Source organism: Lagenorhynchus albirostris, chromosome 2, assembly GCF_949774975.1.
Source record: "Lagenorhynchus albirostris chromosome 2, mLagAlb1.1, whole genome shotgun sequence".
In the NCBI taxonomy this organism is placed as follows: Eukaryota; Metazoa; Chordata; class Mammalia; order Artiodactyla; family Delphinidae; genus Lagenorhynchus; species Lagenorhynchus albirostris.
The window spans coordinates 179616180-179644084 of record NC_083096.1 but is presented as its reverse complement, the minus strand read 5'-3'; the positions used below and the strand labels follow the sequence as shown (position 1 = coordinate 179644084).

At 43.4% G+C, this 27905-nt stretch overlaps 1 protein-coding gene across 3 annotated transcripts in view; it reads right to left on the bottom strand.

The window, feature by feature from the left end:
- The window catches only part of RERE (arginine-glutamic acid dipeptide repeats), a 437233-nt gene extending 425492 nt beyond the window's left edge, over positions 1 to 11741 (bottom strand). For all 3 annotated transcript variants that reach the window (XM_060141536.1, XM_060141539.1, XM_060141540.1), the window contains exon 1: positions 11260 to 11741. The gene's annotated coding sequence lies outside the window, so the exon portion shown is untranslated. The remainder of the gene's footprint in view (positions 1 to 11259) is intronic.
- Positions 11742 to 27905: the final 16164 nt, after the last annotated feature.

Here is a 27905-nt window from a genome sequence, read left to right as displayed (position 1 = left end):
AGTTTACCTGAACAATGTACCTGAGATTGCAAAATCTGAAGGCACACTCCAGGTGCCTCTTTTCTAACCTCCAAGTTAATCATCCCCCATCTGTCGTCATAGTCTTGTTTCAGACTGAGCATAATATGATTAGGCGTCAGTTCTGCTCTGTTAACATAATTATATATAATCATATTCCTCAAAGATTACACTCCCATTTCCAAAATTAAAATCAGCACATGACCGAAATGCCACAGTAGCTATCATTAATGGTGGGCCACTTTTCCAAATGGCAAATCTTATTTATCACATGACATTTCTCATTAATTTCATCTCAGAGAGTAACCTTATCCTTAAATTTGAAAAATACTTTGCACCTCCCCCCAGGTCCCAGGGGCTGATCTAAAAAAAAGTCAGAATGTAGGGCTGCTAGACCTATAGCCAACTGTTTTTGGTTATTTCTCACAGGCCGTTAAACCAAGCTCACTAGAGAGCTGAAGGTGGACCAACAAGACGCGCCTCTCTCTCTCCATATCCTACCTTCCTGAACCTCTCTAAGAGGAGGGAGTATTAATCTGATGGGGTCACAGTCCACAACACTGACTGGACTTGTTTATAAATTCGAATATTAATTGGAGATTGAAAGTTACACACATATATGCTCAGGGATGGCCGTCATGCTCCTGCTCGTTTCTCTCACACACGCTCTAGAAGACTAACGTTTGGGTCTTTGGTACAGTGGCCAGCCAGAGGAGTGAGTCGGCGAGATTTAGGACGAAGGGAGGTGCCTAGGCTTTAAGTTTAAGCAATACACACCCCAACCCAGTTTATTAGACAGCTCTGTGTTGGTATTTTGGCCAAAAGCCCAATTAATAATCAAATAATACTTTGAATTTCCCACTTGCCATTATTCTACTTACATAAATCTCCTTTAGGAACATCACAAGGAAGAGGTACAGCTAAGTTATGACGTCTGATTATTCATTAACACCCCCAAACCTCACCAATACTTTCTGGTCTATGTCATTCACTTTACATTTAATCATGTACTGTTCTGTAGCATTTCCTATATTCAAGGAATAGTAAAAACTTTATGTTGCTGACTTAGAATTTATTTGAACCCTCTAGAGTTAACCCATTGCTCCTACATATCTCGTAGTTGTTGAGTGTTGCAGATAAAGAAACAGGACATAGTGGAAAGCTAGATCTATGGATGACAATGATACAGGAATAATTTTAAAAATTAGGCTAACATTGAGCACTTATTATTTACCAGAGACATTTTAAGCACTTTATATGTATTAATTACACTGGTCCTCACAACAAATTTATGAGTACTATTATTACCCCTACATTGCAGATGAGGAAACTGAGCCACAGAAAGTAAGTAACTTGCCTAAAGTCAGAGTTAATAAGCAGAAAGCTGGAAACTGAGTCTAGAGCTCTTAACTACTTTGCTACAATAGTATAATAGTTATGGGTGGACAAATACAGATTGGTAAATTTTGAGGCTCGGTGCCCAGAAGACATCCGAGGAGACAGAGGGCAACATGGGTCCAGATCTCAGAAGAGAGATCAGGGCTGTATTTATAAACTTGCAGGTTGGAAGCACTAGGTGGAATGAGGTCACTCTGGAAGACAGCACTGAGGGAGGAGTTAATGGACAGAACCATGCGGAACACCAATATTTAAAATAAAGTTGACATTTTAAGTCAAACTGATGATGCAGTAAGCCGGTATTTTTGTATTACATACATATAAAACACACAGTAAATTATAAATCAAAATATGTAATAGGTATACCTACTCTGGGAACTAGAACTACAACGACTATGGGTTATGGAAGCACCTGCTTTCAATACACTGTTGGGCGCAGCACGTTAGACGGGACACCACCCACAACACTGTTTCAACGGGAGGGAATAATCTGCTCTAAAATCTACCTTCAGAAATGACCTCCAAGGAATACAGAGTTGTGAAAAGAAAGACAGCCTAAATAGATGGCCAAATTTCAATGATTCTAAGGCACACGATGTTTCACATTTCTAAGTCAGGAGAACTGGGACAGGTCTCACATAGTTTAATTGGCAGCATTTTATTTCTTAGTGGTACATAAAATATGGTGCATCTTACTACTGATGGCATCTTAAGACACCATGAAATGTGTCTTTTAGAATACATCCCATTCTACATGTGAGCATACATACTGGTATAGTTACAGGAAAGCTTTCTGCTTACAAGGGGTTTACAATCTAATGGAAAGAACATGATTAACAATAAGATACAAATGCAAAGAATAAACATTGATACAAGATATGAAGTGATAAAATGAGTGAAAAGGTTAAAGAACTGAAGGTACTTAATTGCTAGGAAATATGAGTAGCCAAACCAAAACAACTTAAGGCAGTGTGTCCTAAGCACAGTTTTAACTGAAATAGATGAAATCTGATGGAACAACAACAGAAAGAAGGTAGGAAATAAATGATATCTCAACAAAGGCAGAGAGAGAAGATGAATAATGTGAGGTTATGGTCACATCTCTCTCCTCTTAGAACCAGCAACTACCTGCTAGTTAAAGTAAAGCACTGCTTGAAAATAACTAATCAAAGGGGAAGGCTTTTTTTAATCTTCTGTATCTCTCTCCTTTGAATCCCTGTGATAGCTTTTCTTCTTAATCTATTTATTTATTTATTTTTGGCTGCATTGTGTCTTCGTTGCTGCACGTGGGCTTTCTCTAGTTGCAGTGAGCGGGGGCTACTCTTCGGTGCAGTGCATGGGCTTCTCATTGCGGTGGCTTCTCTTGTTGTGGAACACGGGCTATAGGCACAAGGGCTTCAGTAGTTGTGGCGTGCGGGCTTCAGTAGTTGTGGCACGCAGGCTTAGCTGCTCCGTGGCATGTGGGATCTTCCCAGACCAGGGCTCAAACCCGTGTCCCCTGCATTGGCAGGTGTATTCTTAACCACTGAGGCACCAGGGAAACCCCCCCTGTAGTAGTTTTAAAATCTACAAATTCTTTGATACTCCTCCCTTCAAGAGCTGCATCTTAACTCCCTTCTCTTTGCCTGTGGGCTGGACTTAGTGACCTGATTCTAACTAATGGAAGTGATGGAAGTGACAGTGTGTGACTTCTGAGACGAAGCCATAAAAAACTTCCTCCTCGCTTTCTCTCTTTCCCCTCCCTCCTCTCATTCTGGGGGAAGCCAAATGCCATGTAATGAGGTCATACAGGTAACCATATGGAAAGGTCTATGTGGCAAGCAACCAAGGCTTCTTGCAGAGGCCTTTCTTCCCACAGCCCAGTGAGTGAGTCACCTGGAAGCGGAGCCTCCAGCCCCGATCAAGCCTTCAAATGATGGCAGCTCCAGCTGCATCCTAACTGCAACCTCAGGAGAGACCTCTGAGCCAGAACCACTCAACTAGGCCACTCCCAGACTACTGACCACAGAAACTGTGAGATAATGAATTTTACTGTGCTGTCACCAAGTTTTGAGGTAATTTGTTATGCTGCAATACATAACTAATACAACCCCAGAATATTTTGTGTCTCTAAAATACCTTTTTTTAAATTTTATTGAAGTATGGTTGACTTACAATGTTGTGTTAATTTCTGTTGTACAGCAAAGTGATTCCATTATACATTTATATATATTCTTTTTCACATTCTTTTCGATTATGGCTTATCACAGGATACTGAATATAGTTCCCTGTGCTATACAGTAGAACCTTGTTGTTTATCCCCTAAAACACTTACCTTTATCTTCTAACAGTTAAATGTACACCGATGGCCAGTATAGAGAAAATTTCTAGAAGGCTGCTCTCTTCATCTTTACATGCCTATAAGGCTTACTTCAGTGAACTGCATAGTTAAGTACCTGTTTTTGTTTATTATTTGTAAAAAGACTAGTGCTTATACAATTGACTGCAGTTATCCAAAAATGAAGTGATTATATCTTGAATAAGAGTATAGCTACTGGAGCAGGGTAAAAAAGAAAAATATTGATTTGACCTGATTACAAGATGGAATGAGGGATAACAGATGCAACAATCAAAAGTAACTCCAGAATGACAAATGTATAAGGTGCAAATAGTAGTTATGTTGTACCCTTGGAAAGACTAAAGTGGAAAACTTGCTTGAAGAAAAACAGTAGAGACTGGCAAAGCACTATAACAGTAACACCCAGAACTGACTTCTTCATTATTAAGGAAAAAAGGACAAGCCACTTGATTAAGAAAGGATTAGCTTCACATGTGTTTCTCAAACTGTTCTACAGAATAGTGGTTCTCATTAAAACATCACAGGTATTCTTTGGGGAAGGGAAAAACAAACAAACAAAAACCCTCTACATACCACAGTCCTAAGTTTTTAAGGCTTTAGGGTGCTAATATGCATTATAAATTTATTTGACCTTAGAACAGTTAAAATACTTGCAGCATTTTAGTATGCCATGAATATAGTTTGGGAAACACCAAATTGGGTAAGCAGGTAGGTAGACAAGTAGATGAGGAAATTCATAGGAAATAAAACAAGACAAATGCAAAAAAATGATCTCACCTAAAAAAGAGAACATAACTGACTACCACTGATGATTATGTACAGTTTCTTAAAGGAAAATAAACTTAGATAAGCTATCAAAAGCAACAACAGCTGCACCAGATGTCAGGGAAAATGAAGATGGAAAAAACGTGATAGGATAGAAAAGAAGAAAATTAATTTCCTTTCCATAGGCCATGGCTCAGAATGCCTTCCATCCCCTCAGCTCCTACTGTGCATCTCATGAGAGCTGGTGTGAGCACCCCGCCATCTAGAAGGTAGGCAGGTAGCTTAAGAGGCGGTCTGATCCCAAACCCTTTACCAACAGTGATGATAACTAACAACCTATCAGATCTTCTTTCTTGGGAAATGTTAAATATATTAAGAGTCCTGGGCTTCCCTTGAGGCGCAGTGGTTGAGAGTCCGCCTGCCGATGCAGGGGACGTGGGTTCGTGCCCCGGTCCGGGAAGATCCCACATGCTGCGGAGCGGCTGGGCCCGTGAGCCATGGCCGCTGAGCCTGCGCGTCCAGAGCCTGTGCTCCGCAACAGGAGAGGCCACAACAGTGAGAGGCCCGTGTACCAAAAAAAAAAAAGTGTCCTTAGTGGAAGTGGAAGCAGAAGGACAAAGACACGAAGAAACCAGACATAAAGCAGTTGAGTGAAGAGTAGAAGATTAGGTGGGCAAGCTCTGGCTGTTTAGTGCCTTGTGCAGGAAAAGAACACCTTTCTTCAATAAGAAATTTAAGTTATTATTGTTCAACCTGAACAACCTTATGTGATGGCCCTGCCAGAGACAGCAGGATCTCAGCCAGGTGATGCCCCTTCAGTCACATTCAATGACCCACCCAGAAAGGGAGAGGGAAGGGAAAGAGGAGTGAATGGGCAGGAGGAACACAGGCTCTGCCTTTAATAAGGAGCATCTAGTTTATTTCTTTTTTAATTTTTTCTCTTTTTTTAAATGTATTTATTTTTATTTATTTATTGTTTTTGGCTGCATTGGGTTTCGTTGCTGCGCACGGGCTTTCTCCAGTTGCAGCAAGCGGGGGCCACTTCTTCCCTGCGGTGCACAGGTTTCTCATTGCGGTGGCCTCTCCTGCTGCAGAGCGTGGGCTCTAGGCATGCAGGCTTCAGCAGTTGCAGCACGAGGGCTCAGCAGTTGTGGCTCGCAGGCTTAGTTGCTCTGTGGCATGCGGGATCTTCCTGGACCAGAGATCGAACCAGTGTCCCCTGCATTGGCAGGTGGACTCCAAACCACTGTGCCACTAGGGAAGTCCCAGAAGCATCTAGTTTAAATCCACCTGAGTGATGTTTTCATACACCAAATATGTTTTCAAATCAGTGGCCAGAGTCTACCCACCCCATGAGGAATCAAGCCAAGCTGTTCTAGCGTCGATACACTTCCCCAGAGTAGCCAGGTTCTGCCCAGGAAGGGAGAGGTTTCCAGAGCCTCCCAGGCAGCTTCTCTGAATTCATACATGCAGACACATGCCCACACTCCAGCTGGCTCACCCTCCTCAGTTGTGTTCACGCCACACACTAAGTGCCACGGCAACTCCACCCGCCTCCTGCTCCCCACCCCCCAAAGAAGTCAGGGCATCAGGAATCAGACCTCTGGGAGCCAGTGGACACCTGTAGGTGTCTCTGCTGAGCGTGGCCGTGGTCATGGCCATGGGTGCTGGAATGGGTCTCTGCAGGAGGGGCTCTCCCGTGCTGCTCCAACACTCTGCCTAGAGATGTTGCACGGCCATGCTTGCTCACGAGTTCTCCTTAAGGTTAGTCCAGGCCCACAGCGCAAACACTGTGCCCTTATGAATGGTGTCCTTATGCTACACACAGTCTGGACATCCATACACTGCCCTGGCGCTAGGGTATACGGTAACAAACGCTTCCCACTGAGGCGGCAACGCGGTAATCGGGTCACTAAAGCTGGGCAGCGTCCATACCCCTAACAGCATTCTGGCATCCACAAGACCCGTCTGAACCTGTGGTGCTTCCGTGAGGCCTCTCGAAGTTTAAATTTCTGTTCCACTTTTTCCCAATATGTGAGAATGACTTGGAAGACTCTCTGCTCCTCGTACAAAACCCTCACAAATCACATGTATATAACTAGTTTAAAATCAGGATATAACCCGTAGTCTCAACTTCTGTTGCAAAAGCCCAAGACAAATAGGCTGTAAGAATTCCTCAAATACCAAGTGATCTATGAATTAGAAGTCTTATCATTTTGTAACGTAACCACATAAAGAAATAGTCCACAGTTAAGTATGTTGCTGACATACTGGCAAATTTTACCAAATAAAAACAACAATTTTACACTAGCACAAACAGGTCACCTTACCAAAAAACCTCATACAGTATTAGCAGTCCTACTGACCTTGTTACCTAACGTACAGACACATATTACATCTTGCATTGCTTGCCAACCCAACAAGTTATACAAATCACAATTCCAAACAAAATCCAATCCAGAAAATAGATTTCGTATTTCAGCATATTTGAGTTATTTGTGGTCAAATGTTCACTAAAATGTCTTAAGCAATCCTAACCATTTTCTCCTCATTATTTAAAAAACACTAGCACTCTCTTAGACAAGAAACTAAGCACAAGCCAACAGGCTCACCAAAATCACACTTAGGACAAGTAGAGCTACAAATCTGGAATAATTACCAAGATATTAATTATTAACAATTACTTAACTATGATTTAAGAGAAATTCTTGGTTGTTGAAAAACCCTACAACGAACTAGAGCACATTATCAGAAACTGATTATCTCAGACAATAGTGTATTGTTTCAGGGTGTGTGTGTGTGTGTGTGTGTGTGTGTGTGTGTGTGTGTGTGTGTGTGTGTGTGTGTGTGTGTGTGTGTGTGTGTGTGTGTGTGTGTGTGTGTGTAATGAAGTTCACAGCTGTGCTACACTAATGACTCAAACACCTGAATTCTCTGCTATCTTAACCTTTAAATCAACTACAAAAGAAGCTGCCAAAAGCAGTTAGGAGAAAACCACAAAATTCCCCAAAGAACTTGATATATACGACTGATTTTACTACGTAAATTTTCATTACTGAGATTTGAACAAGATGTTAGAGAGTCAAAACTAATTTTAAAAGCAAGGGGTGCTTACTAAATCCATAATAATATTCAACATACTCCGGTTTTTAGAAGGGCACAAGCCATATTCGTGTGTGTGTGTTTACAGCACCTGGCATATTTCTGTTCAATATTACATATAATTGTTGCAGGACCTGACAATGATTACTGTCTCACTTTTTAAAAACTTTATGACTAACCATTAAGTCAAAGTTGAAAAAGTAACTGGTGCATTTATTTCTTGATTTAGGTTACCTTCTTGTTGTGAATTGGTTCTCAGTTATTCTAGTTACCTTGTAACAAAACATTGGCAGAGACTATAGGGGACTGAAATTACCTGACTCTACTCTTGCTGAATAAATAATACATTTGACCTGTTCACATTTCATTGTAAAAGATCCACAGCTTTAGAGATTACACTCTAAGCTTTGAAAGCAAAGTGAATCAGAAATCACATTCCTAAGAGCAGCCAGTCTGGAACAGAAGATGTTTATTCTACACTGAATCCCCCTTGCCACTGCAAACCTCTCTAACAGTTCATTACGCTTAAAACAGTTGAGATGGGTAGGACGTATTATAATAAGAATTCTTCAAGGTATTTATCAAGCAGATTACCTCTGAAACTACAGCTTGGTTTAGAAGCCTTTGAGCAGAAATTTGGCCTTCTGTGTTAATCTGTACATACTCATTTCGCATCTTCTCTTGACTCTTATTTTTTTTTACTCTAGTCCATAGAACAATTTATCCTATCAGACTTAATTTTGTTTATATGACTCTTGGAAACACTACTGCAGTGCAGCACTATTACATATGCAAAACTGCTGATTTCAGTGAGCTCCTCTCCTACCCCTCCATCCCCCACCCCCATTAAATCTTGGGGGAAAAGTGCTGGGTCCAGTGCTGGGATTTTTCTTTTCTATAGGGTAGGTCTACTTGACTTTTTACTAATGATACCGAAAACTTTTTAAAGACTGCTAGTGTGGGGCTTCCCTGGTGGTCCACTGGCTAATACTCCCGAGTTCCCAGTGCTGTGGGCCTGGGTTCAATCCCTGGTCAGGGAACTAGATCCCACATGCTACAACTAAAGATCCTGCATGCTGCAACTAAGATCCGGCGCAGCCAAATAAATAAATAAAAAGACTGCTAGAATGCAGACTTTCAGACACCAAGAACACAAATAAGCCCCCTTACCTTTTTTAATATTTCAAGGCAAACTGTATTTCTCATAAAAGAGAGTCCTTGGAAGTCACAATGTGTAAATACTTCTAATAACAGAACAAATTAATGTCAAGACAGCCAGTAATGTAAAAAGCCTCAGTGCAGCCGTGCCTGTCAAAGAGCATCTGTGTTAGTAGCTCAGGGAAGTGGCATATGCAGGAAAGCACTACAACGGTGTTCAAAAGAAAATCATTAGGCCTCAGAGGTTAATCCCCTCCCCCATCCTCTTCATCCGGATCCTTCAAGGCAATTAACCAGTAGAAGGCGCTACTCTGCAACCCACAATATTCACACCAACCTGCATCCTTGGCCCAGAGCTGGGTCTAACCCAGGTGTACTCTTCTCAGCCTATTCCCTGTCCAGCGTTCCAGGAAGCCTCTACATTAGCCCCAAAAGCAGAAAACCAGATCTTTTCTTATAACCCCGATTTTTAAAACAATACAAAACAAAACACAGAGAGCTCAACAGCCAGTATACCTGTCTTATCAAACCTACAGACCACCACCAATATGTCAAAACATAAACACACACACTTTGCTAACTATTAATCTCAAATACAATCTTTATAATCTTAACTGAGACAATCTACTTTTACCTAGAAAAGACGACCCTGGTCACATTCACTACAGTTACAGTCAACTAAACAAATCACTGTCTCCAACAAAGTCAGGGGCAATGAGGAATACGAAAGCTGACTATAAGGCCACGACATATAACGAGGGATTTTATCTTCACATGCACAAAAAAGAAAGAACAGTAGAAACCAGGGCTGCAAAGGCAAGAAGGGGTGATGGAAAAGAGCAGTCTCTGAACATGTTTTTGAGTGTCCTTTAGTTTCTGACGTACTCTTCTGCCTCTCAACAAGGTTGCAAAAAAAGGCCAGACAGAAGATGGTGAAGAAAATTGAAGAAGAAAAGCACCCACCCTTCCTCCATCTCCTCTCCCCTCTCCCAAAAAGAGCTGTGTTTGTGCAAACCTAGTCCCAAATATGGGAGAGAGAGAATGAATGTGTGTATGGAAGAACAATGAGCCCTCTGCCTGGGGGAGGGGGGGTGGAGAGAGAGAGAGAGAGAGAGAGAGTGTGAGTGTGAGTGTGAGTGTGTGTGTGTGTGTGTGTGTGTGTGTGTGTGTGTGTGTGTGTGTGTGTGTGTGTGTGTCTGCCTCTGCCTTTTTTCCCTTCGACCTCAACAAGGAGAGCTGGAGGCCAGCTTCCCATCCAGCCTAGGCCATCGAAATCCAAACTGGTTCATAATTTACGGTGGAATTAACTCAGCAAGCAAATAGAGGAAAGGAAATAGCTACCCAAAGATGATTTTACTATTGTATAAATCCATCCTCTCTCCCCTCCCCCAACAGACTGAGACTACAGAAACCAGTGTACACCAGACAAAAAGGTCTCTCTTTAAATGGAAAGCAATTATGGAAACTGCTTCAAATCTAAACATAGGACGTGTTAATTTGTGTTACATTAAAATGTTTGTTGTGCAATTCACCGAGTTACCCTTTTACTAGTTATCTTTTTTGTGTTTAAAAAATTGCTTTGGAGAAAACTATTTCAGGATTCATACAAAACTACTTTCTAAATGTACCTTAAAATAGCAACATACTGAAACATTTAAAGCACCCATTTTCTCAAGGACACATTTTGCTTAAATCAATGTTTGAAGTCTGTAATCCAGAAAAAACTGTAAGCAAACCTTGGAAAAGAGGCAGAGGAAAATGACAATTCAACAATGAATCATTTTGTTTTCCTTTCAACAACTTCTCAAGCAACCAGTTTCAAAGGAAACCTGCAATACTTTCTCCCTCCCAACACATGATCTATGTAAAACTACTTTTTCTTCTTTCCAAAACCCTAAAAAATATACTACTAATAATAAAAATAAAAGCCACTCTCCTTCAGAGAGCTGAACTAAAACATGATAGTAAGAATCCTCTGCTGCCGCAAGTGATTTTTGGTTTTAAAATTCAAGAACCACACAGAGCAAAGAACTAGACATTTCGAACACAAAGAGAGTATCTTCCCCTAACGTGAAAATGAGACTTTAAGAAAAGTCCAACCCCCAAGACCCCCAAATCCACAAACATTCAAGAAATTCAGTTTCTGTCCGGGACTTCTCCCTCCGCGCCTCCCCGCCCCCCGCCCCCCAGTTCAGCCCATGATTTAGTCACATGAAACAGTTTAACCTCAGACAAGTCAAACCAGAGCAGGACTAAGCAGCAATGAAAGAGCAGGGGTCAGCGGGCGAGAGGGACAGCTACCTGGCCCGCACAGGGCCAAGCGGCCCCCGGCCCTTTATTCCCGCCCGCCCCGGCCGTGCGCGGCCCCCACCCGGGACCAGGGCTTCCATGCCGAGCCCTCGGCCCGCCCCACGCCCGCGCCCAAGACGAGGGGCCACAACAGCGGGCAGACGCCGCGTGCGGGCAACTTGGAGACTTACCTCCCCCGGACGCGCTACACCATCAACGGAGGTGTGTTCGAACGGCTCCTGGGAAAGTGGGGGGACGGGGCGGGAGGCCCGCGGGGCTGGGGCCGCCGGGCTCGGGCCGAGGGCTGGCCGGCCGCGGGGACAGAGCCGGGGGCTGCGTGGGCTTCTCTCCCGTGACCTTTCGTGCGGGCTCCACCAGGCTCCGCGCTCGGCCAGTCCTTCAGGAACGGGAGCCAAGGCTCATGTCTGGTTTTGTTTTTCTGAGGGCGAGGGGGCTCCCGGAGGATGATGGTGTATTTTTTTTTTCCCCTCAAGTAGGAGAGAAAACGAGGCAGAGACAATGTGGGAGACGAGCGAGGGGAGAGAAGCGCGGAGGCGGGGGCGAGACCCGAGCCGGGCGAGCGTTTCGGGCGTGCGGGAAGAAGAGGAGGCTACGAGCGCGGGGAACGGCTCGCGAGCGTCTGTAGGAGCGGCGGCGCCTCGGCTATGGTGGCCGAGCCGCGGCGGGGCTGCTGTACCGACCCACCGCCCACTCCGCGCTCGGGCCCGGCCCACCTCGCAGTATCGCGCCTCACCATTGGCGAGGCCCGGCGTGACGCATGAGGAGGCCGGGCCAATGGGAGGCGGAGGGCGGGCGAAGGGGCAGGACTTCTTTGAGACTGAGCTCGCTCGCTCTCCCTCTTTCTCTCTCTCTTTTTTTTTTTTTTTTTTTTTTTTTTCCCCTCTTTCTAATAAAATGAGCAGAAAAGAAGGAGGGGAGCGGCAGAGCTCTGGCTCCGCGGCGGCCCGGCTTGAGCGCGCGCTCCAGGAGGTGCCCTGGCGGTGGGCTGGGTTCCCCGCCGGCCGTGTCTTTGTGCGGGTCCCGGGCCGCGGCGCGCAGCGGGCAGGTCCCAGGGGCGGGATTGGCTGGAGCCCAGTGCTCCTGTTATTACCAGGGTCACGGTTTGCCTTTTCAGCCACTTAAGATGCGGATTCATATCCCTGGGGGGACCTGGAGTGGGTTCGAACGATTCGCTCAAAGACTCGAAATTCTGATGCATATTAACGTCTTCAAAATAAGTCTATGGTAAAGATTAAATAGAAAAAGAAAATAGAAATTGGTAGGGGCTTCCCTGGTGGCGCGGTGGTTAAGAATCCGCCTACCAATGCAAGGGGACGTGGGTTTTAGCCCTGGTCTAGGAAGATCCCGCATGCCGGGGAACAGCTAATCCTGTGTGCCACAACTACTGAGCCTGCGCTCCAAAGCCCGCAGGCCACAGCTACTGAGACCACGTGCCACAACTACTGAAGCCCAAGTGTCTAGAGCCCATACTCCTCAACAAGAGAAGCCACGGCAATGAGAAACCCTCACACCGCAATGAAGAGTACCCCGCTCACCACAACTAGAGAAAGCCTGCGGGCAGCAATGAAAACCTAAGCCAAAAATAAATAAATTTATTTAAAGAAAAAAAGAAATTGGTAGATTGCACTGCTTATTTGAAAAAAAGTATAAAGATGAAAAGCCTGAAAATTCTCATCAAGGAATAAAGAAGGAACACAGACACACAGAGGATTTCGGAAAGAGCGGCGTGTATAAAACTCTATGCCGTAAGTTTGAAAAAAAAAAATCCAAGTATCACCTTTTCTGTGAAAAACATTGTATTGTGTCCCACTTTCCCAAAAACTGATAATCACAGGGTCTACAATGCTATAAGGGGAGTGAGGGGCAGGACAAATGCTCATATTCTATTTAACATAATTTATAGGATTGAAGGGTTTGGAATTTTTAATTATGATTAGCAGTTTTTGAAATGCATATCATGCTTATTGAGTTCTTTCACAGACCCTGGCATGAATCCAGGGTGAATCATCAACCTATTGTTAGTTTGTTAATACACTATAAATGCTTATTGGAGTCCTTGTATCATACACTCTTCCTGAAGGAGTTCAGATCTGTATATAATAGAATAATTAAGGGATAGAACATAGTGCAAAATAATTCACTCATCTATTTCAAATGAAGTGATAATTTTCTCTTTGCAATATCTATTCAGATTGCAGTTTCCCACATCCAACAGTTTAAAAAATGATAGGGGGCTTCCCTGGTGGCACAGTGGTTGAGAATCCACCTGCCAATGCACGGAACATGGGTTCGAGCCCTGGCGCGGGAAGATCCCACATGCCACGGAGCAACTAAGCCCGTGCACCACAACTACTGAGCCTGTGCTCTAGAGCCCATGAGCCACAACTACTGAGCCTGCATGTCACAACTACTGAAGCCCACACGCCTAGAGCCCATGCTCGGCAACAAGAGAAGCCACCGCAATGAGAAACCCGCGCACCGCATTGAAAAGTAGCCCCCGCCCGCCGCAACTAGAGAAAGCCTGAGCGCAGCAACTAAGACCCAAGGCAGCCAAAAATTTTTTTAAATTAATAAAAATTAATTACTTTTTATTAATTATTTTTTTTTAATTTTTGGCTGTGTTGGGTCTTCGTTTCTGTGCGAGGGTTTTCTCTAGTTGCGGCAAGCGGGGGCCACTCTTCATCGCGGTGCGCGGGCCTCTCACTGTTGTGGTCTCTCCCGTTGCGGAGCACAGGCTGCAGACGCCCAGGCTCAGTAGTTGTGGCTCACGGGCCTAGTTGCTCCACGGCATGTGGGATCTTCCCAGACCAGGGTTCGAACCCGTGTCCCCTGCATTGGCAGGCAGACTCTCAACCATTGCGCCACCAGGGAAGCCCTAATTAATTGATTTTTTTAAATGATAGGACTAGTAGATATTATTGGACTGTGACCCAAGGGATCTAAAATCAAATGGGTCTTTGCCATTACCTTTCTGAGTAACTTTCAGCAGGAAAAATCCTGTCTGCTGCAATTCCTTCAGCTATGAAATGGGAAAACTAGTTAGTACCGCCTTATCTATCTAATATGTGAGAACTGAATTTTACAGCATAATAAATTCAGTAAACGGGTCTCAGATGGAACTATTCCACATCAGTTTGGAAATAATGAAGGGTAAAGTGCATTAGTTAGATGGCTTCAGTTTCCATCAAAATCTGCATTTCCAGGAGTACTATTTCTAAGAAAGGTTCAGCTCCATGGTGGAGGAATGAACGACGGTTCCAAGGTGATGCCCGTGGATCCTGCAGTGCCATTCAGCAGGGAAGAGAAAGGTTCTCAAGATCAGGAAACTATATTTACCTAGTATTAGGGACTGACATCCTTTTCATTTAGTTTTTTTTTTAATGTAGATTTAGAAGTCTCCAAATTCCACATCGTTATAAAGCATAATATTATGGTATTGGGCCAAAAATTAGCAAACTAGACCTTTTTAACTATAACAATCACATGCAAGAATTGTAGTCCAACTAGAAAGCCAGAGAATACAGGCTTTCTTCCAAGGAACTAAGAGACTGATAAGGTAATAACAATACACTGTAACAAGAACAACGATTAAACCATTGATTGAAAGGTTATTATGTTCCAAGTGCCAGGCAAAGCATGTTGCTTTCTCAGCCCACTTAGTCCTGACAGCAGCCCATGATGTGTATTATTATTATCTCCATTTTAAAGGTCAAGAAACTGGGGCTTAGAGAAGTTAAACAACTTGCTCAAGGTGAAAGAGTTCAAATATCCAGTGGGATTTTTTCCCATTATGAAATTAGAGAAAGTTTCATTATTTTCTTTTTAGCAAGCTTTAGAATATGGAGAACACTTATCTGAATCTGAAAACGTCAAGAAGGACTTTCGTTAGTTTTATATATCTTAATACAGGTAGAAGCAATTTAATTTGTATATAGAAGTCACATCAGAGATGTAATACCATTATTTAAAAGAAGCCAGGAGATGGGCTTCCCTGGTGGCGCAGAGGTTGAGAGTTCGCCTGCCGATGCAGGGGACACGGGTTCGTGCCCCGGTCCCAGAAGATCCCACATGTTGCGGAGCGGCTGGGCCCGTGAGCCATGGCCACTGGGTCTGCGCGTCCGGAGCCTGTGCTCCGCAATGGGAGAGGCCACAACAGTGAGAGGCCCGTGTACCGCAAAAAAAAAAAAAAAAAAAAAAGAAGCCAGGAGAAAAAAAGAAAGGATTATTTAATAAATGATGTTGGGTAATCAGATAGCTATATGGGAAAACAAAAGCAACACAGAAAAACAAAACATTTTTAACTAGATTCCTATTATTCCTAAACCCCTTCTCCCAAATTATAAATGGATTTTTTTAATGTAAAAATTGAAGCCACTAAACCATTATTTCTTAGGTTGAGTTTAGTGGTTATTTTATTATTGTCCTCTATAACCCACATATAGGTTATGTTTATTCTTTTGTATATGTCGGCTATTTTATTATTTTTAAAAAATGAAACAATAAAAGTATTAGAGGAATACTAAAACTTTTTCAAATCATGGATTGAGGAAGTTTTTTCTAAGCATGACAGGAAGCCCAGAGGTCATAAAGGAAGAATAAATTTTGCTGCATGAATATTTTATATCACTATAAAGCATAAAAAACACCATAGCAGCGCAAGAAACAAGCAAACGGAGGGAAAATATTTTCAACACCTATAATAAAGGGCTGACTTCCTTAATACAAAGGCTCCCACAAATCTGTCGTCGGAAAAAAAAATCAATGGAAAAACAGACAAATATATGAACAAAAAAGTCTCAGAAAAAAATGTGTTCAATAAACATATACTCATAATGAAATAAATGCAAATTCAAATCACCTCAGGAATTTTTTTTTCAAAAGTATTGATGAGAATATGGGAAAACAGGCACTCTGCTGCGCTGTTGGTAAAAATGTAATCGTTCCATTTTTTAGAACACAGTTTGGCACGATCTGTGAAAATGTTAAATACCCATACCCTCTGACCCAGCGACTCTGCCTCTAGAAAGCCATTCTACAAATAATCTTGCACAAGTGTACAAAAATATATACAAAAAGGCTTGCAAGAAAAAAAAAGGCTTCTAACATGATTTATTATAGTGAAAACCTGGGAAAAGCCAAACATCCATCAACAAAAAATGTTTAAATAAACTATGGTACAAACATACAACGGAATACCTTACAAGTTTCAAGAAGAATGCGGTAAATCTGAATTGATAATGAATGGTAGCTGGGATTCAGAGTTAAATGAAAAAAGCCAGTCACAGAACAATTATGTAAAGTATAATTCCATTTGTATTTTTAAAAAGGACAAATTTGTATCTGCTTCAAAACGTCTAGTAACTTATCCACCAGGCGTGGAACAGAAAACAAGGAGGGAACAGGAGACTGACTTTTGACTTCATTCAACTCTGTTCTTTTAAATTTTTTTTCTGTTCGTATCAAGCATGTATAATTTTTATCATTAAAAAAAAATTCAAATTCTTTGAACGTATGGCCAGTAACTGGCCTTCATAATTCATCAGAAGTACTCAAGCCTTAGAACAAGTAAATTATTTTCCCCTGAAATGCCTTAAGCGAAACTATGGTACTTTATCAAGCTTGGTAACAGACGGAAGCTTGTTTCTAGGCATTTTCTTTGAATTTGCCTTCCAAGTTTATGTAGTGCAAATACCAGCCAATAATGAGCTTCACCCCACCCACCACTGCACCTTTCGATCTAGCCACCAGCAGTGCTGGCTACTTACTCCCCACAGCAGCCCCTCTTTCTGCAGGCGCTCAGCACTCACGTACCCACAGTGGGTTTATACTTAGCCTTCTTCCTCAGGCCGAATAAGTAAGCCGTGGTAGCCTTTGAAAATCCCTGCACTGAATTGGAATGGAGCAGTGGGTGAGTATTGGGGGCTTACTGCAAATTGCAGGAGGCATATGTCATGCATGCAAACACATGCAAAAGGGAAACAGCCTTTCCCACACCCCCAAAAAAGGATCAAAATCGGAAACCTTCTTCCTTTGTTTGGACATGCCTAATTGTGGACAGCAATTAAGGTTCTCAATTCAACCCCAGACTAGATGAATTTTCTTTCAGCCAGAGTAGAAGCGGGTCTGTTGACCAGTGGAGCGTTCTCTCCTCTGAGTCACGCTTAGCCAGCCAGTGTCACAGTGTGCTGTCCGAGGGCACAAGGGTGCCTTTTGGATGAGATCTAAACCCCAAATCTGACTTCTGACCACTTGCGGTGATTGAAAAGTCGCACAGGGCTTTGTGAAAGAATGAAGGGGAGGAGATGCTGATTTTCATTGTCTTGGCCTAATTCCAAGTTTGATCATTAGCTGTCTCCTCCTTTGTCTCCCTGCCATCTCAGTGAGACGTGCCATTCCACACTTCCTGCTATAAACAGCTGTCCACTGTTAACTGAGCGAGCCAAAGAGCTAGCAAATTCCACCCTGGGGAAAACTGAATTTCAAGATTAACATATCCTCAGCATCTATTGGTAAATTACTTAGGTTTACCTTGGAGGGAAGGTGTAGTTTTCTAGGGAGAATAAGGGCATAATAATGGAGAGTTGAAAATTATCCACAAACCCTATTTTGTCTAAATGGTAAACAAAGAAGGCTGGCATGGATCACAAAGGGGCCCTCGGAAGGAGGAGTCCAAAGAAAATATATTTTAGATTCTACTGTATTATTTGGGGGACCCAGAATTCAATCTTACAACATTGATGTGGCAGGTGCTATATGCCACCAAAATTCATTTTTTCAATCCAAGGCATATACACATACAGAGAAAACAGGCAAGTAACTCATAACCCAGAAGAAACAGCAAAATTCACCCTCTGTCATCCAGCTTTGGTGTCTAAGTTGGACATGTCTGGGGCACTCATTTTAATGCCTCTCTCCCTTCAACACTTAAAGCATCTATATTTCAAAATATCTACATTCCCGGTCCTCTCAACCCCAAATTGCCTCCTTCTAATACTCCAACTTCCAGATAAATTCTTCTATGTTTACTTTTTCCATCTTAAAAAGAGCATTTTAACTTGGAAGCATTCAGGATGTCCTTCAATAAGCGAATGAATAAACGGGTACATCCATTCAATGGAATATTATTCAGCAGTAAAAAGAAATAAGCTATCACGCTACAAAAAGGCCTGGGGGAACCTTAAAGGCATTACTAAGTGAAAGAAACCAATCTCAAAAAAGGCTACATACACAGTTTAATTCCAACCATATGACATTCTGCAAAAGGCAAAACTATGCTGAAAAAGACGTTCTGGAAAAGGAAGTAGAGAGATCAGTGGTTGCCAGGGATGGAGGAGGGAGGGATGGATCGGTGGAATACAGGGGACTTTTAGGACAGTAAAAACTATTCTGTAAAATACTATAAGGGTGGATACAAACCCACAGAATATGCAACACAGAGTGAACTCAGTTGTAAACTATGAACTTTAGTTAATAATAATGTATCAATAGTGGTTCATCATTGTAACAAATGGACCACACTAATGCAAGATGTTAATAACAGGGGAAACGGGTGGGAGTGAAAGGGTATGTATATAGGAGCTTTGTACTTTCTGCCTAATTTTGCTGTGAGCCTAAAACTGCTCTAAAAACTAAAGTCTATTAATTTTTTTTAAAAAGAGCGTTTTAGTTCTGTTCTTTGTGTTGCAAAGAATGGAGACTCACTCAGCATCTCAAGGAACTGGGGATTTACGTGCAGATGTTCCCATATGGAAGCCCGGGCAAAGCTGAACCATGTGACATCAGGAAAAGGAGGGACTAGAAGCAGGGCCACAGGAAGGTCAGGACCCCCAGCTCTCTCCACCGTTAGCATCACTGGCCCACTATTCTCATCTTTCCCACCAGCTGACCTCCTCACCCTCTACGGTTTAGCTTTTCTTCACTTCAAAGAGTCTGCTCTCCCTCGTAATTGCTGCTTTCATGGGGCCTCTCCCAGATTCTCGGGTTTTTCTGGAACTTATGACTTATCAGCTACAGCTGCTTCTGCCGGCTGCCTCACAACTTTAGTATTTCCTACTTAAAATTCCTGAGAGTGAAAAACCTAATTGGTCCAGTTCATCATTTTAGACCTGGTCCTGTCCTGGTCCCTGGCCCCCTGTGGGGTGCAAGAAGCAGCAGAGGGATGAACAGGGGTGAAGGGTGTCCCGAGGTGAAAACCCCAGGAACTGTGATAGAGCCGCTTCCCTGATGAGCCTGACATCCAGAGCATGCTTTTGGAACGGCTTGTGCCAACCAATCAATCAATCAATCAAAAGAAGAGTAAAATTGAACCTTAGCAACTAAGTAATTCAACTTTTTTTTTTTTTGGGTTGTGTTGGGTCTTCGTTCCTGCGCTCGGGCTTTCTCTAGTTTCGGTGGGCGGGGACTACTCTTCGTTGCGGTGCGCGTGCTTCTCATTGCGGTGGCTTCTCTTGTTGCGGAGCACGGGCTGTAGGCGCGCGGGCTTCAGTAGTTGTAGCTCGTGTGCTCTAGAGCGCAGGCTCAGTAGTCATGACGCACGGGCTTAGTTGCTCCGCGGCATGTGGGATCTTCCCGGATCAGGGCTCGAACCCGTGTCCCCTGCATTGGCAGGCAGATTCTTAACCACTGAGCCACCTGGGAAGCCCTCAACACAATTTTTAACAGTAACTTTTACAAGGGACCTTTGGCCTTTCTGATAGAGAAAACCCAAAAGGAGCACACACAAGTGACAGAATGTTCACATTCTCTTGAACCGATAAAAATTGCATAAGAATTATCCCAGAGCACATCCCCCCCTCCCAACAAAGGCCTTCTAGCCAACCTGCAAAAGAGCCCCATTACCTTCAAACTAACAGCAAATTCTTACTACACTCAAGGAGGGGAAAGAGAAAGCCAAGAAAAATGAAGACCGATCTTTACACTGAAGCACCATCTACCCCATCTGACCTAGTAATATGTGATTAATTTTCATCCCAGGGTAAAAGAAAGAGTCTAGGGTTAGTAAGCCAGGGAGAGGTGACAAAATGACTTTCTCCCAGGACATAAAAACTTTGAGTAAGTTGATTACCACAAATACAAGAAAGGAATCTAAGCCCCAATAATTAAGAATAAAATCGAGGAAAAAGAAACTAATGAAAGCTCATAGATCATGGCCAGCAGAGGTAAAGACATACAAACTGGGAATTCCCTGGCAGTCCAGTGGTTAGGACTCCGTGTCTCCACTGCAGGGGGCATGGGTTCAGTCCCTGGTCAGGGAACTCTGATCCACATGCTAAGATTTGCATGCTGCGCGGCACGGCCAAAACAAACAAACAAACAAACACACCACAAAGGGAGATACTGTGATAGAGAAAACCAAGATTGATAGTTACCCAGTTGTGTTTTACAAAATCTTACAAGTCAGTTATATCTCAATTTTAAAAATTAAAATATATTAAAAATAATTTTTTTATCTTTCAGATTTTTTTAAACTTCTTTTAGGAGCCTGTGATAATATACTAAAGAAAAGGCACTCCCAAATCCAATATAGACATCAAATAGTGTGGTTTAAAAACTCAAATGTGAAATGCAAAATTAAGAAATTTTGGAGTCAAATATGTGAGAAGTTTTTGAACAAGACCCAAAAAGGACAAAGTGTTCAAAGACACATTTGACTAAAATAATATCGAGGACTGTTTACATTCCACAGTCAATCTGTGCACCTTCTCCCTTGCATATACCCTCAGCAACATCTCCCTTCTAGCTTCCTAATGTTTCCTGGGCAAACCCACAGCCGTGGTGATAATTCCATCTTGCACCTGCACCTGTCCAGCCGAATGAGGCTGGCATCACACCTCCTGCTTTCATTTTAAATTCATGACCACAAACCTCAAGTGGCTTCTTAAATGTCCTTGGCAATCATACAATACTAACCCAGGTTAATTTCTCTCCTAATTTTCTTGTCTGTGATTTCACATCCTCTCCTCTCTCCTCAAACCTCCAACACCTCCTTCCTTCTTTCCAGGTTCATCTTGGGTATTGATGCAATTAGCAGAGAAACACCGCAGACTGCCCCCTCCCATCCATCTATCCATCTCTAAGCCCCCCCGTATTCTGGCTTCCTGACTGCTGTTACAGATGAATCATTTGCCGTCCTGTCAAAGCCCAACCCTCTGCTTGTGCCCTCGATCCCAACCCCTCTCATCGCTCGAGGATATCACTCAGCAGCTTGCCCCTCTCCCTGCTACATCCATTTCTTGCTGTCTGCTAGATCATCCTCATTAGAATACAAGTAAGACAGTTTTTCTTCCACCTTTGGCCTTCTGTTGACCACACTTTACGTGTTATATACTCCCCCATTTCTTTGCTCCCTTTTGAAGCAAAACACTTTCAAAAGAATGGTCTATACTTGCTATTTCCAATTCCCTTTCTCCCATTCTCTCTTTTTTAAAAAATATTTATTTATTTAGGCTGCGTCGGGTCTTAGTTGTGGCACACAGGATCTTTGTTGCAGCATGCAGGATCTTTTAGCTGCAGCACGTGGATTCCTAGTTGTAGCATGCGGGAGCTAGTTCCCCCACCAGGGATCAAACCTGGGCTCCTGCACTGGGACCCCAGAGTCTTACCCACTGGACCACCAGGGAAGTCCCCCTCCCATTCCCTTTTAAATGCACTCCAATCTCACATTGACTCAACCTCTCCACAAAAACTTTTCCTCTCCAAGTCACCATGAACTCCATATTACTAGAAAGAAGAGTCAATTCTCTGTCCTCCACTTTCTTGATCCAGCAGCAGTATCTGAGACAACTGACCACCACCTCTTTCCTGGGGAACTAAGATCCCACAAGCCGTACGGCCAAAAAAAAAGAAAAACCTGAAGCAAATATGAAAAAAAGAACATTTTCAAAATCTATCTATCTATTATCTCCTGTACTCAAGGAAAAGTTTTGTTTTGTTTTGTTTGTTTGTTTGTTGTTGTTGTTTTGGCTGCCCTGCATGGGATATGGGATCTTAGTTCCCCAACCAGGGATCGAACCCATGCTCCTGCAGGGTAGGCATGGAGTCTTAACCACTGGACCACCAGGGAAGTCCTCAATGAAAAGTTTTAAAAAATATTCAAGGAGGGCTTCCCTGGTGGCGCAGTGGTTGAGAGTCCGCCTGCCGAGGCAGGGGACATGGGTTCATGCCCTGGTCCGGGAGGATCCCACATGCCGCGGAGCGGCTGGGCCTGTGAGCCGTGGCCGCTGAGCCTGCACGTCCGGAGCCTGTGCTCCGCAATGGGACAGGCCACAGCAGTGAGAGGCCCGCGTACTGAAAAAAAAAAAAAAAAAAATTCAAGGAATCACTTTGCTGTACACCTGAAACTAACACAATATTGTAAATCAACTACAGTTCAATTTTTAAAAACTCAAGGAAGCAATTACGAGTCACAGAATCCTCACACTATTACAAAAAGCCACTTTCTCTTGCTCCTCCGTATTTTTAAAGACAAATCCCAGCACTCAGTTTACAAAGACCTTTTCACCAGTAGAGATAAGCTCAGCAACAGATAAGAGAAGTGACAAGTGTCCTTCCCAGTAAACAACACTTCCATTTGCTTTGCATAGGATCTCAAAGCTGAACTTAATGGGATTAGGATCCAGTTCAGGAAACAGCTATTTGAAATGTATCCCTGTTCAGTATGGAGAAATTTTCATCTGGCTTCAATCCCCATGAAAAGGCTTTGGTATCAGTGCTTCTAATCACCCTGGGTGCACAGTTGACAGCTAATACCTTCAGTTTATATCACTTTTTTTAAACTGATATTTTGATCTTTGAGGGTAAGTATAAACATCTATAAATCAATAAAATGGTACTCGTGGAAGTAAACACAAATGATACAGCAATGGTCTCATTTTGTCATGGCTGTTAGCACTGATCTAGATCCTCAGGATGGTGTAAACATACAAATATCATTAAACGAAAAGTACAACGTTAACAGAAGCCAAGTACTTCCAATCCATTAAAATTTATCTTAGAATCTCATAATGTTTCATGACAGTAGAACCGTCACAATCACCTAGTCAGACTCTTTGGTTTCAGAATCTTAAATATTATTGGTGACTGTTTTGGGTTGAATTGTGTCCCTCAGAAAAGATATTGAAATCCTAACCCCTGCTACCTCAGAATGTGACCCTGTTTGCAAGAAAGGTCATTGCAGAGGTAACTAGTTAAGTGAGGTCATACTAGAAGGTATTGCTTTGGGAAAGATCACTGGTGTTCTCCTTCCTTGCTGTAAGTACTAATAAATCCTTCCTTCTCTTGGGAAAAAAAAAAAAATGATGAGGTCATACTGGAGTGGGATGGGTACCTAATACAATATGACTGATATCCTCATAAGAAGATGGGGCCACGTGAAGACACAGACACTCAGGGAGAATGCCATGGGAAGATGGAAGCAGAGATCTCATGATGTGTCTACAAGCCAAGGATCACAGGGATTGCTGGCCATCACCAGAGCTAGAGAGAGGCATGGAACAGAGACCTATCACAGCCCTCAAAAGGAACCAACCTTGCCAACACCTTAATATTGGACTTCTAGCCTCCAGAGCTGCAAGAAAATAAATTTCTGTTGTTTTAAGCCACCCAGTTTGTGGCACTTTGTTGCAGCAGCCCTAGGAAACTAATAGAATGACCCCAAGAGCTTTTGTTTAGGTGGGTTTTTACCCTCTGATATTTATTGCATTCGGTGTCTTTGAAACACAAGAATGTGCAAATGCACATTCCATTGACTGTCAGAGCAATGGCATCGTCACAGGTCACGTAGCCTCTGGAAAACTCCACTGTACACTCGTGGCAGGGAGGGAGTGAAAAAGGCAAATTACATCTTATTTTGTTGCAGAAATAGTTTTGACCCCACAGACCCCCAAAAGGGTCCCCAGACCTCACTTTGAGAACTGCTGACTAATCCAAATTTTGTCTTTGTTACGAGAGGAAACTGAGGCTCAATGATGGGGAATTGGCCTCCCTCCTTTTGGCCTAAATAGAGTTCCAGCTTCCAGTTCCAGTTTCCCGACTCCCATGTGGGTGTTCCTAGAGTCACAGAGCCATGAACGAACGTTTATGGGGGGTAGGGGGGGAAGACAAGTAACTGGTGTGAAGCCAACTAGTTAGTCCAGACTGGATGCTGCTCTAGACTTCGTTACATCACTAAGCACAGACTCTTTTTATTTTATTTTATTTATTATTATTATTATTTTTTGGCTGCGTTGGGTCTTCATTGCTGCATGTGAGCTTTCTCTAGTTGTGGCGAGCAGGGCTACTCTTCGTTGCGGTGCACGGGCTTCTCATTGCGGTGGCTTCTCTTTTTGCAGAGCATGGGCTCTAAGTGAGTGGGCTTCAGTAGTTGTGGCACACGGACTTCAGTACTTGTGGTGCATGGGCTCAGCAGTTGTGGTTCGTAGGCTCTAGAGCACAGGATCAGTAGTTGTGGCACACGGACTTAGTTGGTCCGCGGCATGTGGGATCTTCCCTGACCAGGGATTGAACCTGTGTCCCCTGCATTGGCAGGCGGATTCTTAACCACTGTGCCACCAGGAAATTCCAAGCACAGGCTCTACTTTTTTTCTTTTTTCTTTCAATTTTATTGAAGTAGAGTTGATTTACAATGTTGTGTTAATTTCTGCTGTACAGAAAGGTGATTCAGTTATGCATATATTCTTTTTCATATTCTTTTCCATTATGGCTTATCACAGGATATTGAGTATAGTTCCTGTGCTCTACAGCAGCACCTTGTTGTTGATCCATCCCACATATAATAGTTTGCATCTGCTAACCCCACACTCCCAATCCTCCCCTCCCCATTGGTAACCACAAGTCTGTTCTCTATATCTGTGAGTCAAGCACAGGTCCTTTAAACGGGCTTGTGCACAGCACTCATTTATTTTAAAAAGTGATTTAAAGAGCATGGTCCACATTTTAAGCCAGGAGCAAATGCTTATTCCCAACATTTAAGGACACATCTGACTCTGATGCCACGGAACCCCTGAGATTATATGAAGAAAATGTGAGTGTGTGTGTGCATGTGCGTACACGTGTGTGCGAGCACCTGACACATGCACTTTTTGCAAGGGAGGAGGATCCATAACACTCGTTTCAAAGGGGGTCCAAGGCTCAAAGAAGGTGACACACCACTGCAAGAAGTCAGGACTTCCCTGGTGGCGCAGTGGTTGAGAGTCCGCCTGCTGATGCAGGGGACACGGGTTCGTGCCCCGGTCCGGGAACATCCCACATGCCGCAGAGCAGCTGGGCCCGTGAGCCATGGCCACTGAGCCTGCGCGTCCGGAGCCTGTGCTCCGCAACAGGAGAGGCCACAACAGTGAGAGGCCCGCGTACCGCAAAAAAAAAAAAAGAATCCACCTGCCAATGCAGGGGACACGGGTTCGAACCCTGGTCCAGGAAGATCCCACATGCCGCGAAGCAACTAAGCCCATGCACCACAACTACTGAGCCCATGCGCTGCAACTTCTGAAGCCTGCACACCTAGAGCCCATGCTACGCAACGAGAAGCCACCGCAGTGAGAAGCCCGTGCACTGCAACGAAGAGTAGGCCCTGCTCACTACGACTAGAGAAAGCCCGCACGCAGCAACAAAGACCCAACAAAGACAAAAAAGAATTTTAATTAAAAAAAAAGAGGGAAAAGTCATCCAAGGGGTGCCGACTTAGAGGCTTTCTCTCTCCACTGAGTGAGGACTTTGAAATCAAGCTGCTTCTCCCTTTTCTGCCCACAGGACAAGGCTTTCTGCACGGCTCTCCACTATGTGTGGATGGGACCTCCCTCAGTCTTGACCCTTTCACTCCACTCTCACGACATGAAAACAGCTGTGCATGAAACAGCCAATTCATTAAAAAGTCATGTGAAGAATGACCTCCACCTGCGGTAGCCATCAACTAACAGAATAATTCAGGGCTGGAGGGGAGGGAGGGGGACCAGGAGGCAGAGACGCTGCCCCTTTTGCTCCTTCAGTTTTTGCCCTAGAACGACCAAATGTTCATATAAACATGAATCCGGGAACAGTGACGTTTACAATTCTAAATATTTTAATACTTGAACCCATATATGGTGGACCTTGATGGACTAAACTCAGCTCTAGGTAACTAAAGGAAGCTTTTTCGAATTGGAAATAAACAGTAAATATATATATATATTTAAATATATATAAAATATATGACATTTACAAATGCTTGTCTTTTTCCCTTCAACGGTGTAAAGCTCAATTTCATGATAATCAAGTGTCAGTCATTTGTCTTTGCAAGTTCATTAATCAGCTGCACTTCTCCTAATCACTTTTTTTTTTTTTTGGCTACGCTGCGTCTTCGTTGCTACGCGCAGGCTTTCTCTAGCTGCGGCGAGCGGGGGCTTCTCTTGTTGCGGAGCACGGGCTCTAGGAGCATGGGCTTCAATAGTTGCAGCACTCGGGCTCAGTAGTTGCTGTGCGTGGGCTCTAGAGCGCAGGCCCAGTAGTTGTGTTGCATGGGCTTAGCTGGTCCGCGGCATGTGGGATCTTCCTGGACCAGGGATCGAACCTGTGTCCCCTGCATTGGCAGGCAGATTCTTAACCACTGCGCCACCAGAGAAGTCCCAAATCACATTATTTTTGGAGGATTCTGAGCAGTGAAAATTAGCAGCTTGACTTCTCATCTAAACACCAAACTATGCAGCATAAAAACAATTTTTAAAAAACTTCAACTGAACAAATGTTTGAAATAACTCATCATTTATTTTTGTATATTTCATGGCACAACAAAAAGAGGTCATGGCTGTTTCTGGAAAAGGACATTTCTCTTCCAAGAATCATATTGCTTCACCTTTAAATTCACAAATGTGGAAACTGCTTCTGGCCAATAAAGGTCTTTCCCCCTGAGTGGTATTTAATTGCATATCCCCCCAGATCCCTACTTGTGAATTCTGTTTATATCTTGCAGCAATAAAAAGTAGTTAATTCTTGGGCTTCCCTGGTGGCGCAGTGGTTGAGAGTCTGCCTGCCAATGCAAGGGGACACAGGTTCGTGCCCCGGTCCGGGAGGATCCCACATGCCGCGGAGCGTCTGGGCCTGTGAGCCATGGCCGATGAACCTGCGCGTCCAGAGCCTGTGCTCCGCAAAGGGAGAGGCCACAACAGTGAGAGGGAAAAAAGTAGTTCATTCTTGGTTTTTATCTGGTAAAATATTACCGTTTAATTATTTTGGTTTGAGTGCAAAAGAGTCTCTTTACTATGTCATAGAAGTTATAGGTTTTCTGATGGGTGCCAAGAGTATTAAGAATGAACGTTCTGATCATTACCCATCTCTATATTATGGTCCCCTCTATTTTATAGTTCATTATTTAATAGTGCTTATCTAAAAGGTTCAAATCGTTATAGGATCATTTGGTCATTCTTAACTTGGCTAATTTACAAATAATTTCACAAATATCTTTGTGTCACCATTATTTGTTTACATACCCCACATCCAATCTGTGCGTAAATCCTACCTTCAAAAGGGATATAGGCTCTGACCACGTCTAACCACCTCCAGGGCTTCTGACCTGGATCATGGTATTGGCATCCTCATATTTGTCTCCTCACCTCTGATGGTCTATTCTTACTTGAGCCACCAGACTGATGGTTTTGAAACTTAAGTCAGATTTTGCCTTCCTCCCCTCAAACTCCTCCACTGGCCTCCAGGTCAGTCAGAGAAAGCCCAGAGGATTTACCAGGGGCTGACACAGTCCTACATGATCTACGTGCACTGTTTTCTCCAGCTTCATTCCCTGGTTCTCTCATCCTGGTCCATTTTGCTTCAGCCACTCTGGCCTCTGGGT